Genomic DNA, 18,326 nt, shown 5'->3' with positions numbered 1-18,326 from the left:
CCAAGGCAAATAACCACAACTAGTTTTACCTTATCAGTTCATTCAGTCCTATGCAATTAATTCTGCGTGGAATCTGAAATCATGAAGTTATCCATTATAATCTAATAAGAACCTTGGAAATCCTGAGCCAATTCTCTGGTACAGTGTAAGAGTCGTCTAAATGATGGTAGTCTAAATGCCAAGGCCTGTTACCCAAGGGCCTATTTCTTAAAGTATCAATAGTTAAAAATAACTTGTGCACTTCCTCTGAGATTGTCCCTCTTTGTTGAAGATGTAATTTCTAGCCAGCAGCTTTTAGGAGAGCCTTCAGGCTACCATGAGAAAAAAATAAAAAAACTGACTGCTAATAATGACTGAATGATTCTGATTAATTCATTACAGTAATTAGCAATATCAAAAGAAAAAATTAAAATAATCTTTGGAACGTATTTCATAGAGATTTGATCAATATTCATCTTGACAGCAAGAACACATTAAGACATCAAGCACATTGACACCTCTCCAGGGACTTCCAATCCTTCCTGTAACAAATTTAAATTAATAATATTTTACTTATGTTGTGAGGAGCTGCCCGAAATCGCCATTACAAGATGGCGCTGATTTCCGGTGGAGGGCAGGGCTGCTCGGTAACACGCCTGGGCCGATTAGGCAGCCACCAATAAGGTAGGAGCACGTCCTAGGCGAGGAGCAGTCTCTATATAAAGGGCGCGGGTTCCCTCGCTCGGGGTCTCCATTTTTGGCAAGCTTATGCTCTCCCTCTCAAGATGCATTAAAGCTGATCTGCAGAAGGATCCTTTGTGTGCCGCGTCGTTCTTGCTGGCGAGACGGTAGCGCGGGACAATTGGTGCCGAAACCCGGGAACTTGTGTCATCGTCAGCACCTTCGGAGACCCCCTGGAGACAGGGAGGATTCAGAACTGCAGGAGGGTAAGTTCGGAGAGGTATGCCTGTTCTTGGTCTGGGGTTAATCCGGTTGGTTTAAAAGGTTTTGAAATCGCCCGTTGGTGTGGTCAGACTGACGTAGATAAGCAGCTGCACCAGAGACCTGTGTGAGCCTCTAGTACGTAAGGGAACGGCGCGTCTCACAGCGCCTCCCACGGAGTGGGGCGCGTTATGGGTTCCACTCAGTCCATGGTTACCGCGTTAGAGGCCGTGCTGAGACAACGTGATATAAAGGTAGGGGGCCGTGTGCTCAAAAATTTTGTAAAAGAGGTAGATCGTGTAGCGCCGTGGTTTGCTTGTTCCGGCTCCTTGACTTTGAGCTCTTGGAACAAACTAGGCAGAGACCTTGACCGCAAGTACGCGGAGGGAGACCTCCGTCAGGGCACCAAGACCATTTGGAAGTTTATTAAAAATTGCTTAGAAGATGAGGGCTGTAAACCGGTAGTGATAGTAGGGCAAAATACATTAGAGGAGGTCCAAGACAGCATGTCAGAAACTGAACGGAGTGAGAGGATGGGTACCCGCAGGAGGAGAGACGTCTCCCGTAAGAAAAAGGGCCCTCCCGGTAAGTCTACGGACGAGGGAGAGATTCTAAAACAACAAAGTGACACTCCCGGCATATCTGCCGGTAAAGGAGGGATTTCAAAACCCAGACAAAAGTTGGAAGGGAAAGAAGGAGGCCTCTACCCTATGCAAGAGCTGGGGGCCTTAAAACAAGAATTAGAAGATTTAAATCTGGATGAGTCCGACTCCGATCCCCTCAGCCCTAGTGAGGAATCCGATTTGGAGGAGGAAGCTGCCAGGTACGAGGAGGAGAGATATCATCCCGACAGGCGGCGGAGACCACTCGGGGAGTGGAAATGCCGGCCGCCCCCAGTGGCCCCCGCACGGCCTGCGCCTTCGGCGCCTCCTCCTTACGTGCAGTCTTCTAATCCCTTCTCATTCCTCTCTGATAAAGTGAGGAAAAAGGTTCAAGCTGCCTTCCCAGTTTTTGAGGTTGAGGGCGGAGGGAGAGTTCATGCCCCCGTCGAGTACACCCAAATTAAGGATCTAGCAGAGGCGGTTAGAAAATATGGTGTAAATGCCAATTTTACTCTAGTAATGCTAGAAAGGTTTGCTGGTGTGGCTATGACACCCGCTGACTGGCAAATGTTGGCTAAGGCAGCGCTCCCTACCATGGGTCAATACATGGAATGGAAGGCGCTATGGCATGAGGCTGCACAAGCTCAAGCCAGGGCAAACGCTGCTGCACTGACCCCCGAGCAGCGAGATTGGACCTTTGATATGTTAACAGGCCAGGGCCCATTTGCCGCTGATCAGACGGCTTTCCCATGGGGTGCTTATGTTCAAGTTTCTAGCACTGCCATTAAGGCTTGGAAGGCACTCCCCAAAAAAGGGGAAGCTTCTGGACAACTTACTAAGATCATTCAGGGACCTCAGGAACCATTCTCAGATTTTGTGGCTCAAATGACAGAAGCAGCGGGGCGCATCTTTGGGGACCCTGATCAGGCTGCGCCTCTAGTTGAACAACTGATTTTTGAGCAGGCGACCCAGGAATGCCGCGCGGCCATAGCGCCCAGAAAAGGTAAAGGTGTACAGGATTGGCTCAGAGTTTGTCGAGAACTCGGGGGACCCCTGACCAATGCAGGGCTGGCAGCTGCCATCCTCCAGTCGCAGAGACTGCCTAGACAGGGACAGCCAAGACAGGGGCGGAACCAGAGAGTTTGTTTTAAATGCGGTCAACCGGGACATTTAAAAAAGGAGTGCCTGAGCCCCAGAAGGGAGGGAGATACCCCGCCCTGGACGGGCTGCCAGTCTAAAAAGGCGGGGTGGGCACTAAAAAATTACTTTACCTTTTCGCCTTATATGGGTACCCAGTATAATGCTACCTCTTCAGGCCTAAATTGGACATATCAAAACCCCACGATGGCGATCCGTTCCAACCCATTTGATGTTTGGCTGTTGTGTGGGGTAAATGGCAGCTGCACGGACCTTTCACCGTTTGCCTTTTCAAAAGGCGGTGGTTGGGGAAATGCCTCTTTTGAGTGGAATGTGACTGAGTCCTTTGAATCCACTGTGTCCATAAAACAGCTTGGAACAAATTACTCTGTCCCGCCAACACCAGTTTGCCTTTATCCTCCTTTCATGTTTATTTTAACTAATATTAGTGATGAGAGGAGTCAGATTGCTTGTGATAACTATACTTGCTTTTATGCACAGTGCCGGAATGCTACGCTGTTCAATTTGGCCATAGTTGCTCGAATGCCTAGATGGATTCCTGTCCCAGTAGAAGCTCCCAATACTATGGTCTTGTTCAGGCAGAGGAGGGATTTTGGTCTCACTGCGGCAATAGTCGCCGCCGTATCCCTGGCGGCGGGTGCAGCCACAGCTGCTGCCGTCTCCTTGACTACCACGGTACAGACTGCCACCACGTTGAATAATTTGTCCTCCGCGGTAACACAGGCCCTAGAAACACAGACTGCGCTAAACGCTCAGCTGAAGGGAGGATTAATGGTGGTTAACCAGCGGGTGGATCTTGTGCAGGAACAAATAGACGTTTTATGGCAAATTGCTCAATTGGGGTGTCAATGGAAATATTCAGGGTTATGTGTCACCAGTATCCAATATAAAAAGTATACCAAAGCTGCAAATTTGTCTAAACAATTATCCCAGCATCTTTCAACAGGTTGGACGAGAGAATTTGACAACCTGATAAACCAGCTGCGCATGGCCATTGTGTCCGTGAATTCAACAAGAGTGGATGTCTCCTTCGCAGCCGGACTGTCCTCATGGATTAAAACGGCCGTGTCCCACTTCAAGGAGTGGGCAGGAGTGATTGGGGTTGGCATGTTCTTATGTGGGGGAACTGTGCTCCTACTATGGTTGGTCTGCAGATTAAAAGCCCAGACCCAGAGAGACAGGGTAGTCATCGCCCAGGCATTTCTAGCCCTGGAACAGGGGGCCAACCCTGACGTTTGGCTGTCCATGCTTAAGGATTAGCCTGCTCTGACTCCCCTTCCCCCTTCCTGTTGGCTGGCCTCCCTGAAGCTTGTTCAGAGGAGTTCGCCCTTGCTCAAACAGGTCTATGTGTAACAACAGGCTCCAGTGTGTCCAGAGACGGGCAACTTCCCCCAGACTTGAACCAACCTAAGACATGGTGCCCGGTGGCGATAGGGTCAACCTATGACGGGTAAGGTCAAAGTCTGTGGAGGGACGACCTAGGACAGGAACGCTGGCTAATTTGTCCGCGACCGCCGAGCTTGTACCAGCCGCTTTAAATGATAAAAAAGGGGGAGATGTGAGGAGCTGCCCGAAATCGCCATTACAAGATGGCGCTGATTTCCGGTGGAGGGCAGGGCTGCTCGGTAACACGCCTGGGCCGATTAGGCAGCCACCAATAAGGTAGGAGCACGTCCTAGGCGAGGAGCAGTCTCTATATAAAGGGCGCGGGTTCCCTCGCTCGGGGTCTCCATTTTTGGCAAGCTTATGCTCTCCCTCTCAAGATGCATTAAAGCTGATCTGCAGAAGGATCCTTTGTGTGCCGCGTCGTTCTTGCTGGCGAGACGGTAGCGCGGGACATTATGTTAATCAACCTATGGAAAGCCAAAATTTCTTTTTACTTTTATAATTCTTCCCATACAGCTTCATCAATTTCTTGAGCATGTATGTGAATATAAAATATACTAAACAAACTTAACTAATTTAAATGTGGTTAGAATTACGGAGATACATACTAACAGAATTAAATAAGATAATAAATTGTAGCAACTGAAAAACAGACTTAAAAGTTGGAGAGTAATGGCCAAGGGGATAGCTATTTTCATTTAAAGGTTTATAGTAAAATCTAACTATTTAACTTACGTTTATGATTATCATTATTTTTTTAATATACAAAATAAGAGAATCAAAAACGAAATGAAAACAATTATAAACACATTTTGGAGAAGCTTAATTATGAAAGAGGATAGAGAAATGATATGAAACTGGAGGAACATGGTGTTAAGAGAAGGTACTTTTTTTTTATTTGTTCATTTGAAGATGGAAGACATTGCAGCATGATTTTGTTAAGATAAAAATAGCACAGTGTATTGGTCTGCTACAGGTGCCACACAGAGTATTAAGGGAAAATTAGATGATAAAGAGGAAGAAAAAGAATAAATTGGAAAGGCAAAGTTTTTAGACCATGTGGAAGGGAGAAGAATTTGGTGCACGAGTTGGATTGGCCTTAGGAGCTGGGATAACTCATGTTAATTATAGGAGGAAAGGGAAATTTTATGAGGCCATATGCATATACAGTTTGTGTGAGGAAACATAAGTTGTTTTTAGACGATGGTAACTTATCAGCAAATCAGAAAATATAGTCTATTAGAGAAGAGCGATGGGAGTAAAAAGGTGTTGAAACTGGGTGTAAGAGAGAAGCAAAAGTGTAAAACCATTGCTTGGGTAATAGGAGAGTTTTCAATTAAATTGACTTTAGTAATATAAGTGGATTTCCCAGAGTCTGAGGGCCTGCTTAATATTTTTAGTCATAAACTTGGAGTGGGACAATTTTTATCCAGCACAAGGATCCAGAAAAAAAGAATAATGGAATTCAGGCAGATGAGTATAACAGAGTAAGAGAAAGGTAAGTCAGTAGAGGGTATATTCAGGGAAGTGATGTGAGGGCCCATAGAGGGTCAGATAAGTGGTTAGGGGGTAGTATTGGAGTAAGTAAGCAGAAAATACAGGACGTGGTGATCAGATTATGGTTTTAAGTCTCCGTCCTCTGCTTCAGAGAGTTTTCAAGTCATCTTTTAATCCCCTTCAAACAGCAAGTAGATACATCTTACTTACTTTACTTTAAAGTAATTAATGCAATGCTTACTGCTGAGTGTGCAATATGTAAGTCAAGAAGTTGATGTAACTGATAACTTTACAATGAACGACATATTCTCTGAGAAAAGAAGGGAGAAAAGGGGTGTCAAAGACAGAGGGAGAAAGGACCCATAACAACAATTATAATTCAAAACCGAATGTCATCAGTACCAAAATAGAAATTAATAGACTGATTTCAACTGAGAATATTGTTGAAAACCAATAAATTGTAAATAATGATAAAGTTGAGTAATTATAATAAAAGGGAGTTTCGATGTTATTAAATTTAAACAGTATTTTCTATAAATAAAGCATCGGAGAAATACTATCCTAACAGATGCTCAAAGTTAATGTGATAAACATGAGCATTTTTCTAGATTAACAAAAAAGTTAACCTACTAATAGTTATACCAGTAATAATAGGTGTAAGAAAATGAGGGAGAATGCTATTTTCAATTACCTCTATATATCTAGGTCTAGATCTAGATCCGTCTCATCAGGCATACAATCCAAGAAGGCCCTAAAGAGAAGTGATATAATATAGCATGTGGCGCTGTAAAACTGGACAATGTTGCCTCCAGATAAGTGATTGTTCATACAGTACTCCAGTGGCCAGCATTGATTACAGAGTTATTTTCTTTTTAATATATGGCCACCACTAAGTCATTAGTCAATGTTCAGCATTATACTGGCCAATGTAAACTGACTAAACAAATTCATTTTCTCTTGCAGAACTGAGTGGTTATGGCCTGTCTGTAGGCAATAGGAATAATTTAACTTTTAAATATATTTTTTATTTATTGCATGTTTCTTCTTCGATGTCTAAGCTTGGGTCTTCCCTGGCACAGCTCCTTACAGGCCATTTGCTGGTCAAGCTTCTGAGTGAGTTATCAGCCCTGGGCTCTGATTAATCACCTGGAAGTAGGCCTGGGGCTTCTTTACCAGCTTAAGTACTTGAACATAGAAAAAAACCAACAGTAATATAAGAATGTGGGTGAATGAGGCAAATTAATTTATTAGCAAAATAATGGACTGTCTAGTGAATGATACTGAGACATGTTAAATATAGGTATCTAAATAAATCGTTGCTCATAACATAAGCTAAAATTCTAAATTCCAAATAGATTAAAGGGTAGAACATAGAATTAAAACTATAAAATAATAAGAACATATAGTATTAAAACTATAAAATAATAAGAACATATAGATAAATATCATATTAATGTATATCAGGGAACATGACTTCCAAAGCATAAAATCAATGAAATTATAAGTAAAATATTGATAGACTTGATGACACAAATGTACACTAAAGTTTTTATAAATGTATAGGAGGAAAAACACACAAGTCAAAATTAATGGTAAATAAATAAAGAAAAAAATACCAAAAAGAAAATAGCTAAAAGGCTGATATTCTAGATATATACACATTTCCAACAAATAAATATGAAAAATTGAGCAACTAATTAGTAATTTAAAGAATAATAAGGGTTGAAAAAGTCACAGAGAAAAAAATTAATAAAACATATATAGCTGGTCTTACTTTTCAGTAGCAAAATTCATTCATGTAACAAAGATCATAAAATAACAGTTATTTCCCATATCGAATTGAAAGAAAAATACATATTCTTAGTCTTGGAGATGTGAATAAATAATCCAATATGGTAAAAAGATTAGACCAATATTATGAAAAATAAATTGGCAATATTAATGGCTTTTAAAAATATTAAAACAATTTATTATTTACAATATTAGTATTTAAAATATTTAAATTTAATATTTACAACCTTTAAACTAAAATAATTTATACACAACTGAAAATAATGATTATTGAAGATATCTAAAGTTATTGGAAATGATATAATAAATTATAAAAAGAGAACAAGTAGATATGATTATAATTTGGTGAGTGTGTATACCAAAATATTAGATAGAAATAAATACTTCTTTTTATTAAGATATAATTTATTATACATATTTGTGGGGTATAGAGTTGAATATCAATACCTGTGTACAATACGTGATGATCAAGTCAGGATAATTGATATATTCATCATTACAAAATGTAATCATTCTTTGTGACCATTAATCAATTTCTTGCTATCTCCTGTCCCCTATCCCTTTCCCATGTTTAGTAACCACAATTCTGTTCTCTCTTTTTGAAAGTTAAACAATGCATTATTGTGATTGTTGTTTCTTTCTTTTACAGGTTCTTTTTTTTTTTTTTTTGGCGGCTGACAGGTATGGGGATCTGAACCCTTGACCTTGATGTTGTAGCATCGTGCTCTAACCAATTTAACTAACCAGCCCGCCCTTGAAATAAATATTTTTCTAAGATAGGGATGGCCGGTGTGCTCACTGGCTGAGTGTGGTGGTGCGGTGCGGACAACACCAAGCTGAGGGTTGCGATCCCCTTACCGGTCAAAATAATAATAATAATAATAATAATTTTACTACCTGTTGTATTTTCCTTTTGTAAAATTTCTACAGTTCCGTTTATTTCTTTTTAATAGCCAGAAAAAGAAAAGATGAAATATTGGACTTAGAAATTATGTGTCTAGCAAATGAAATTTATTCGCCATATAAAAATCCTTATAAGGGCCGAGCCCGTGGCGCACTTGGTAGAGTGCTCCGCTGGCAGCGCGGCGACGCTCCTGCCGCGGGTTCGGATCCTATATAGGACTGACCGGTGCACTCGCTGGCTGAGTGCCGGTCACGAAAAAACGACAAAAAAAAAAAAAAAAAAAAAAAAAAATCCTTATAAGAATGACCATCATATTTATGATATATATTATACAAGTTATTCAATGTGTATTATAGAGACAAGTTTTGTGGTTATGCGCTACACTAGGTTAATCATCCAATGGGTGGATAATTCTTAAAGATATGCTTTTTAGCAGAAGGGACAATGAATTTTATAGGTTAGTCTGTGAAATCTGATCCTAAGTAAATAATCAAAGATGTAAGCAGTCAAATTATTCACAAACATCTTAATTTCAGTTTTATGCAAGTGAAATCAAGACCTAGGATATAAAATCTAATATAAAAGAAAACGGTCAAGTAAATAACAGTATTTTCATTTAAAAAATGCCAAGTTTTAAAACTTTTTTACTTTTTAATTTTTTTACTGCAAGCTTTATAATTCAATTTACAGGCACTTGTGATCATGTTTAATTCATTAACACGACGGAAATATAAAAACTCAAATTCATTTGTTCCCTACTGAACAAACACTATTTTCTTCTAAGGGGAGAAAAAAAGCCAACTGTGATTTCTTGAGCTTCGGCAAGTGTGCTTCGCGGCCTTCTCCTTATGTCCATAACTTACAAGCTTGCAATCATTTGATTTTCCTGAGTGCCATCAGATTTTATTTTGTCTGCCTGATATCTTACATAAAATAGGAAAGATGTTGGGCAATGGATTGTCAATTTCCTGAGTTCCAGGGATAGATGGACACAAACATGTAAAAGTTGTGGTGAAATAATCGGTAATTGTCTTGCTAATGCTTTTAGAGAAACAAGTGTAGTCATGCTGACGGCCTGCAGTGCTGATGGTAAACTACAAACTCAACCTTCTCTTCTGAGAGACCACTCTCCCAAGTTCCTTTGCACACTCCAAGAACTTACACTCTCAGCAGGAATGCCATTATCAGTCTGGAAATGTTTCAGTTTTTATAATTCTTTCTTAGAACATTCATTCCAGACTGAGTGAAAGCTTTGCTCTTTTTCTCTTTGCTTTTGAAAGACTAGTTCCTCTCTCACCTCAAACCAGAGATGATATTTCTCTTTCTAAAAGACAGTCCAAATGACACAATGTAACTGTTTGAGGCAAAGTTCAGCTTATTGGTCTAGCTTTCTATCATCAACTGTACATGCCCCAGCTAAGTAAAAGCTACTGGAGATGGCAGATTGCCAGTAATTTTGAGCATGCCCTCCCTTGGCCTCACACCCGAATTGCTTCGATTTTCTGGTTCCTAAATAATCTAGTGCTAACCTTGCATATGTGACTGGTTTCTTTCTAAAACACTAGAGCCTGGGACCCTCACCACACGCAAAATGTGAAGATGAATTGATACATACGGTCCAGTTAAATGTACTAAAATCAAATACCATAATCACCGGAGACATTTGGCATAAAATTTTCTACTTAGCTGAACTTTTAAGTTTTAAACACTAATAGTAACATGAAAACAAGCAAATGTGACACTTCAAGCAATGAAAAAGCACTGTACTTTGGGGAAAATAAAACTATTTAAAATTCTCAATTCAAAATACATTTATATTAGTGAATAATTTTATTTCCAGTTTTTCAGGTGTTGAGCGGTTTACCTTATGGAAGTCAAAAGTTTCTTCAATTTCTTTTTTTATAAAATGGGTGAAAATATCTTCATATTGTACCTCAAAATATAATATGGACAAAAAAAAATGAACCTCTTTACTTACTTTGCACATAATGAAAAAGAAGTACAAAGTAACTGAGATATCATGTATGATATTGTCAGTATTAAAAGTATTGCACAAAAAATGTGTTGCTATTTTACCTCTTTTAAATGGTTTTTAATCATAATTTAAACTTTAATGACCTAGGAGCCACATTGTAAGCACCAATTTACGATATCGTAAAATTTAGATGTTTTCAATAATCCTTTGATGACTGCTTGCTTTTATGATAAAGCCTGCTCAGGTTTTTTAATGCTTTATTTTTTCTTAATTATTTTAAATTAAATTGTATGGATTATACATACTTGTGGAGTACAGAATTGAATATCAATACAGGTATATAATGTATGATGATCAAATTAGGGTAACTAACATATTCATCATTACAAACCAATCATTTCTATGTGATGAGGACATTTGATCTCCTCTCTTCTAGCCATTTGATAAGATGCAGTAAATCATTGTTACTTGTAGATGCCTAGCTTGACGGCACACTCACAGAACTTATTTTTCCTCTCTGGCTGTTATGTGTCTATTAACCAACTTCTCACTATCAGTGCACTGCCCCCTCCCACCCCCTCTATTTCTTGCCTCTAGTAACTACATTTCTGCTCTCTCCTTCTGACAGCTCAACTTATCATTCTTTCTCTCTTTCTCGCTCACTCTTTTTTTTTTTTAGCTCCCACTTATGAGTAAGAATGTGAGATATTTCTCTTTCTATTCCTAAGCCTGCTTAGTTTTGCTTTTCAAATTTTTTTCTTCTCTGCCCTTGCTATCACACACTTTGTTATACATTTTACTGTTGTCAAAATGCATTCAATGGCATTTATTTTCTTCCTTCTATTTTACTGGGAAATGTGAAAAAAATTAACTACACTCGCTAAATAATGTACAGGGAAGAGAGAGTGGTTTCAAGTGACTGCACTAAGCCCTCCACCACTTAAACAAAATGCATAGAATTTAATATATATATATGTATATGCACTGTGTCACCTATTTGAGGGTCTCAAGAACATTTTTGCCCTGGTGCTTCCTACTTGTTGTATGAATAACTAATGTTAATTAACATATGGATAGTATATATACTATTAAAATTAAAATAAACATTACAATTAATCAGATGAAAAGAAAAAGTAACAGAATAATAAATGGTCATAAGTTTATTGTCATAGCTACTTTTGAATTTTTTTAAATCATATATTGTAATAAAAAGTTTCATTTTTGTTTCTGAGAATAACTTAATCATTTAAAGCATGAAAAATGTACTATTATCTGGAATTATGAGTTTTCTGAAACTGTTTCATCAGTTCAATAATGTTAACCTTTTTAATTATAAATGCTTATTCAAATTAGCTGGAAAATACAGTCAAGATACTTGGATTCACAGTTTATTTTAAACTACAGCCAGTGCAATGTAGAATATTTTATATTTTTATATTTTATATTTTATATTCTGACTTATCTAGATGATATTTTACTTGTTAAATCTTTTTTGTGTTGAAGTTTTTGTTTGGAGATAATTGTAGATTCACATGCTGTTGTTATATATATATATATTTTATATATATGTATGTTATATATTATATATATATAAAATAATACCAAGAGATCCCATGATGATAGAGGGATCCTTCATATCCTTCATTCAATTTCCTCCAATGGTAACATGTCCTATAACAAAAATACAATATCATAATCGGAAAATTGACATTGATTCAATCAATCATCCCCATTAAGATTTCACCAGTTTAAAAGCCACTCATTTTTGTGTGCCATTTTATTTTGGCCTGTCAAAATTAGTGTATTAAATGACATTGCTTCTTTGCAGGTAACATATTAGCAGCCCCCAGCCCCACCTCACTACCTTTGATTTTTGAAAGTAAATACTTTTGGAGTAATGATTACACAGCTGAGAGATATATATTAGTCTTGCTTCTGTTACTAACCTAAAATCTTCATGTTGAGGTTACAGTGAGTTGTTATTCCTGATCAACTGAAATTTTTTCTCACTCAAAGCCAGCAACCAGGGGTTAATAGAGCTCCATTTATGCTCTTCTACTTATTCTACTAACTGATTAGGAGGGCTATCTTATTGAATAATTTGAAGATGGGTTTGGCAAAGGCCAGTCTTATAGATTTTTCTATTCATAACTTTTGAGAATAATGGGATTTTTATGCCAGACTGAGTTAAACAACTAACATACAAGTAGCAATTTTGCAAATAATAAAGCATTTCCTGGTTCTGTTGGTTGTAATATAGCAGCTATAATTGAAATTAAAATACATGGAAAGCCTATTCATATATATATATATATATGTATATATATATATATGTATATATATGTATATATATATATACACACACACACACACACACACACACATATATATATGACAATCAGATAGAAATATGTAGAACTTGTTAAAACTAAATGTAGGGAATATTTTTAAATCAACTTCATTAAGCCAATTTATTTTTATTTATAGTTTTTAACCCACTATGTTATGTGATATATTGTCCTTATTATTTAATAGGGAATTACATATTTTAATATAATAAAAACATTTAGAAGGCACACACATTTATATTAAAATCTTTCACAAAATTGGAAAAAACAAAACATTTTAAAAACATGATACCAAGATCTGATGAGAACATTCTGAAAAGTCAATGTCTTTTGTGAAAATATATTAAAAGATCCTAAATGAAATCAGCAAACCAACCCAGAACTGTATGAAATGGACTACACTGTATTCTAGCGAGAAAGAGAAAAGCAGCCTGGGCCATCCAGAAGTGGCCTAGTATTATCATCTAGGAGTTGATATTGCTAAGAGCTATTAAGAGCTGTCCTGGTAGTCACAACTAAGTTTGGGTTTTCTCCTGTTAAACAAAAATCATTTCACAGCACACCAACATCAAATAATTCATCCTATAACCATGATGAATCAAGACCAAAAAAAAAAAAAAGAAAGAAAGAAAAAAAAAACCCCAGCAGATCATCCATACTAATGAATATCTAAAATCCTGCTATATTGCTTGATGTGAATTATTACCACTTTTTAACAGTGACAGCCTTACCCTTATTTGATTCTTCTCACTTTACACATAAGATTTATTAAAATATCCAGTCATACAATTGTCTCCAATTATAAAATTGTCTTCATGTCCTGAAAGCATCCAAAACATAAAGTCCTGCTTCCTTGAACATTCCTGAAAATCACCTAATGCATCTGAATCCTGTAAGTTCTTTCCATCCAATTTCTTACTGAGACATCCTGTGGTTCTCAGTGGTGTGTGTTTTCTGCAAGAATTAATAAAGCCAAATTGTTAAAATACAGGTGTCTTCATGGTGGGCTTTGGTTCATGACTAGTGACATCCAAAATACAAAGATGATTTAATAGTCAAAAATCAACTAGTGTAATCTAATGTATAAAGATATTTAAGAAGAAAAATTATACGATTATCTTCATACATAAAAAAGTTGATGAGGTCCAACATCCATTTATGAGTTTATGAAAAACATTTATAAAATAATCTTAGTAAATTTTATTTAGTAATTTTTTGTTATTACATATACTTAATAAAGTAGAAAGAAAGGGGAAATTACCAACTATAATAAAGTTCACACACACACACACACTCAGAACACAAACACAACCCTACAGTAGACATACATAATGATGAAATGCCAAAAGATTTTTCTCTGAGTAAAGGATCAAGGAAGGAATTCCCACAATGGCCAATTTTAGTATATGCATTGTACTGACGGTTCTATCCAATGTGATGAGAAAGAAAAAAATAAAGTAAAAAGATTGTAAGAAAATACTATGACAGATGACATAGTATGTGTTAAAAACAAATAATCACATTTTTATATATAAGCAACAAACAACTTAGAAATGACTTTGAGAAGATATCATTTAAATTAAATTAAAAATCCATTAATACTAATGAAAGATGTACAATATTTCTCAGTATTTGTGGGCTCTGTATCCTTGGATTCAATCAACTGAATAGATAATAATGAAAAAATAATAAAAATAAATAACAAAAATGATAAAACAATACAGTGTAACAACTATTTAGATAGCATTTACATTGTATTAGGAATTAAAAATAATGTAGAGATTATTTAAAATATATGCAAGGATGTGAGTAGGCTATATGCAAATGCTACATCACTTTATATAAAGGGGGAGGGTCCTGAAACCAATCCCCTCATGGATTCCAATGGACAACTGTACTATACCTCTAAAGACTACAATACATTATTGTAAAAATTAAAGATTTTTGAAAAAGTGATATTCCTTATTCTTCTTGAACTGGATTTGTTGAATGTCAACTCTCTCCAAATTCAGATTGATTTGTAGATTGGATTTTATGGATTATTTTTTTCTAGAATCTGTCAACCTAATTCTAAGATTTATATGGAAATGCAAAGGACCAAGAATAGCTAAGACACTGTTGAAAGAAACTGAAAAAGAACAAAGTGCTAGCAGCTTTATTATAAATGATATAATTAAGTCTGTGCTACTGTCCCAAAGATAGGCAAGGAGGTAAATGGCAGAATAGACAGCACAGAAGCCGACCAATTCATGTCTGAGCATTTTAATTATGAAGGATTCAGAACTGCAAAGAAGTAGGGAAAGACTGGTTTTATTTATTTTTATTTTTTTTATTTATTAACAATTTTCATGAGATACAAATCTAATTGTCACCACTCATGCCCATGATGTAAGGGCCAGATTCATACTGAAGACTGGTTTTAGAAATACCAGTTTTGGTACCACTTTTTATTTAAATAGGAAAATCATATTAATTTCTCTTTCATACCACATACAACAATCAGTTCCAGGTTTATTGTGAGAAGAAAAATAATAAATCTTCCATGAAATAATGTAGAAGAATACCATTATTTACTTGAGTTAACATATTTTGTGACACAAAGTATTGTGATCATAAAGAAAGATTTACACGTTGACTCTATCAAAATTAAAAACTATTTTATTATTTATTTATTTATTCATTCATTTTTATTTTTTATTCATCAACCAACTCCAGAAAAGAGTGAAAAGTAATTGAGCAAGTTTAAATTTGTAATGCATTAGGCAACAACAGCAACAAAATACTCATATATAAACTAGTTCAAGAAATACTAATCAATAAAATAAAATAGAAAAATAAACAGATTTGAAGAGGCACTTTATAAAAGAGGATATCCAACTATATTACAAAGCTAAAATAACCCAAACAGTATGGTACTGGCATAAAAACAGTCCCACTTATCAATGGAATAGAATAGAAAATCCAGAAATCAACCCACACACCTACAGTCATCTGATCTTTGACAAAGGCACCAAGCCTATACACTGGGGAAGAAACTGCCCCTTTAGCAAATGGTGCTGGGAGAACTGGATATCAATATGCAGGAGAATGAAACTAGACCCATTCCTTTCACTATACACTAAAGTCAACTCAAAATAGATAAAAGAATTAAATATACACCCTGAAACAATAAAACTTCTTAAAGAAAACATAGGAGAAACACTTCAGGAAATAGGACTGGATATAGACTTCATGAATACGACCCCAAAAGCATGGGCAACCAAAGGGAAAATAAACAAATGGGATTATATCATTTTAAAGAGCTTCTGCACAGCAAAAGAAACAATTAACAGAGTTAAAAGACAACCAACAGAGTGGGAGAAAATATTTGCAAGTATACATCTGAAAAGGATTAATATCCAGAATATACAAGGAACTTAACTTTACAAGAAAAAAACAAGCAACCCAATTAAAAAATGGGCAAAAGAGCTAAGTAGGCATTTCTCTAAGGAAGATATACAAATGGCCAACAGACATATGAAAAAATGCTCAACATCACTTAGCATCCGGGAAATGCAAATCAAAATCACACTGAGATACCATCTAACCCCAGTTAGGATGGCTAAAATCCAAAAGACTCTGAACGATAAATGCTGGTGAGGTTGCAGAGAAAAAGGAACTCATACATTGTTGGTGGGACTGCAAAATGGTGCAGCCTCTATGGAAAATGGTATGGAGGTTCCTCAAACAATTGCAGATAGATCTACCATATGACCCAGCTATCCCACTGCTGGGAATATACCCAGAGGAATGGAAATCATCAAGTCGAAGGTATACCTGTTCCCCAGTGTTCATCGCAGCACTCTTTACAATAGCCAAGAGTTGGAACCAGCCCAAATGTCCATCATCAGATGAGTGGCTATGGAAAATGTGGTATATCTACACAATGGAATACTACTCAGCTATAAAAACGAATGAAATACTACCATTTGCAACGACATGGATGGACCCTGAGAGAATTATATTAAGTGAAGCAAGTCAGGCACAGAAAGAGAAATACCACATGTTCTCACTTATTGGTGGGAGCTAAAAATAAATAAATAAATTCACACACACACACACACACACACACACACACACACACACACACACACACACACACACACACACACACACACACACACACACAAATCCCCGGAGCGGGGGGCGGGGAAGAAGACATAACAACTACGATTCCTTGAAGTTGATATGACAAGCAAACAGAAAGGGCAATGTTGGGTGGGAGGGGGGAGAGGGAGGAGGGAGGGAGGTTTCGGTAATGGGCCACAATAATCAACCACATTGTATATCGACAAAATAAAATTTAAATAAATAAATAAATAAATAAAATAAACAAATAAAATAAAATAAAATCTCAAAAAAAATGAAATAAATTAGTTGCCAACACTACCTATGGAGAAATTTCCAAAAAAAAAAAAAAAAAAAGGATATCCATATAGTTAAAAACACATGAAAAGTTGGTTAATACATTTTTATTTGAGAAAATAGAAATCAAAACCACAATAAGATACCACTACATATTACACCTTACACAAAAATTTTTTCAGAATATCTGCACTTAACACTTGGATTATCAAGTGTTAGTGAAGATGTAGAGTAATAGAGTCAAGATGAGTACAACTACTTTAGGAAGCTGTTTGTTGTTAATTTCTAAAATTGAGTCTATGCACAATCTACAACACAGGAATTTCATCTCTAGGTATATTTCTAACAGAAATTCAGGCACATGTGACTAAGTAATAGTACAAGTAAGTTCACTACAGAATTTTCTATAATAGTACCACACTGGTGAAAACCTAAATGCCCATCAGCAGTAGAATGGATAAATTGCCATATATAAATACAATGTAAAACTCTCCAACTATCAAAAAGAACAAACTATAGCTTACATATAAGAACATGAATGATAATCACAAATATAACACGAGTTGAAAGAATCTATTCACAAAACACATATTGTATCATTCTTTTAAAATGAACTTCAATAAAACAGTCACAATTTAATGATAGTCTTATGAGATGAATATAAACATGATTTGTATGTTTTCAGCCTTCTCCAAACCAAGCAGGACTTAGTTGAATAATCTGATGTGATTTAATGTGATTTAAGTGCAATTAATAAAGTTGTTTTCAAAATATCCTCTCTCAGTATTATCATCTCATCTATGTAGTCTACAATGAGCCTTTTATACTTGTTTTGAATAAGTGGAAAATTTTCATATGTATTGGTCATGCTTTGTCAAATTTATAATATGGTTCTAGAATCTTTACTGCAGTCAATCTGTATACAGTAGCCAATTATTATTGCTATTTGCTTCATTTCATCAATGGTAGTGATTATAGTCTATCTTATTCACCTTGAGGGAAATCAACCTAAATCATGAGTATAAAATTTAACTTGATTTTTTTAATGCAGAAAAATCACAAATCATATTAACATGTTCGGAGACATGCCATTTATTTTACAACCTCCAGAAAAAAGTAGGTCACATGTAAAAATTTTCAGTTGCAAAAAGGGTACTCAGAGAAATAAAGCAAAGTAGGAGATCTGAAGTGTTTATTTATTCAAACTGAAAATTGCATATGTTTTTAAGTCATGAAGACAAGTCTATACTTGGCTCACTATATATGAAAAAGAAGACACTTTTCTTTAATGCAATAAAAAGCACGTTTGTAAAGATATAATTAATATTTCACCAAGTTAA

Source organism: Cynocephalus volans, chromosome 3 (genome assembly GCF_027409185.1).
Source record: "Cynocephalus volans isolate mCynVol1 chromosome 3, mCynVol1.pri, whole genome shotgun sequence".
NCBI lineage: Eukaryota > Metazoa > Chordata > Mammalia > Dermoptera > Cynocephalidae > Cynocephalus > Cynocephalus volans.
This window is presented reverse-complemented; position numbering follows the sequence as displayed.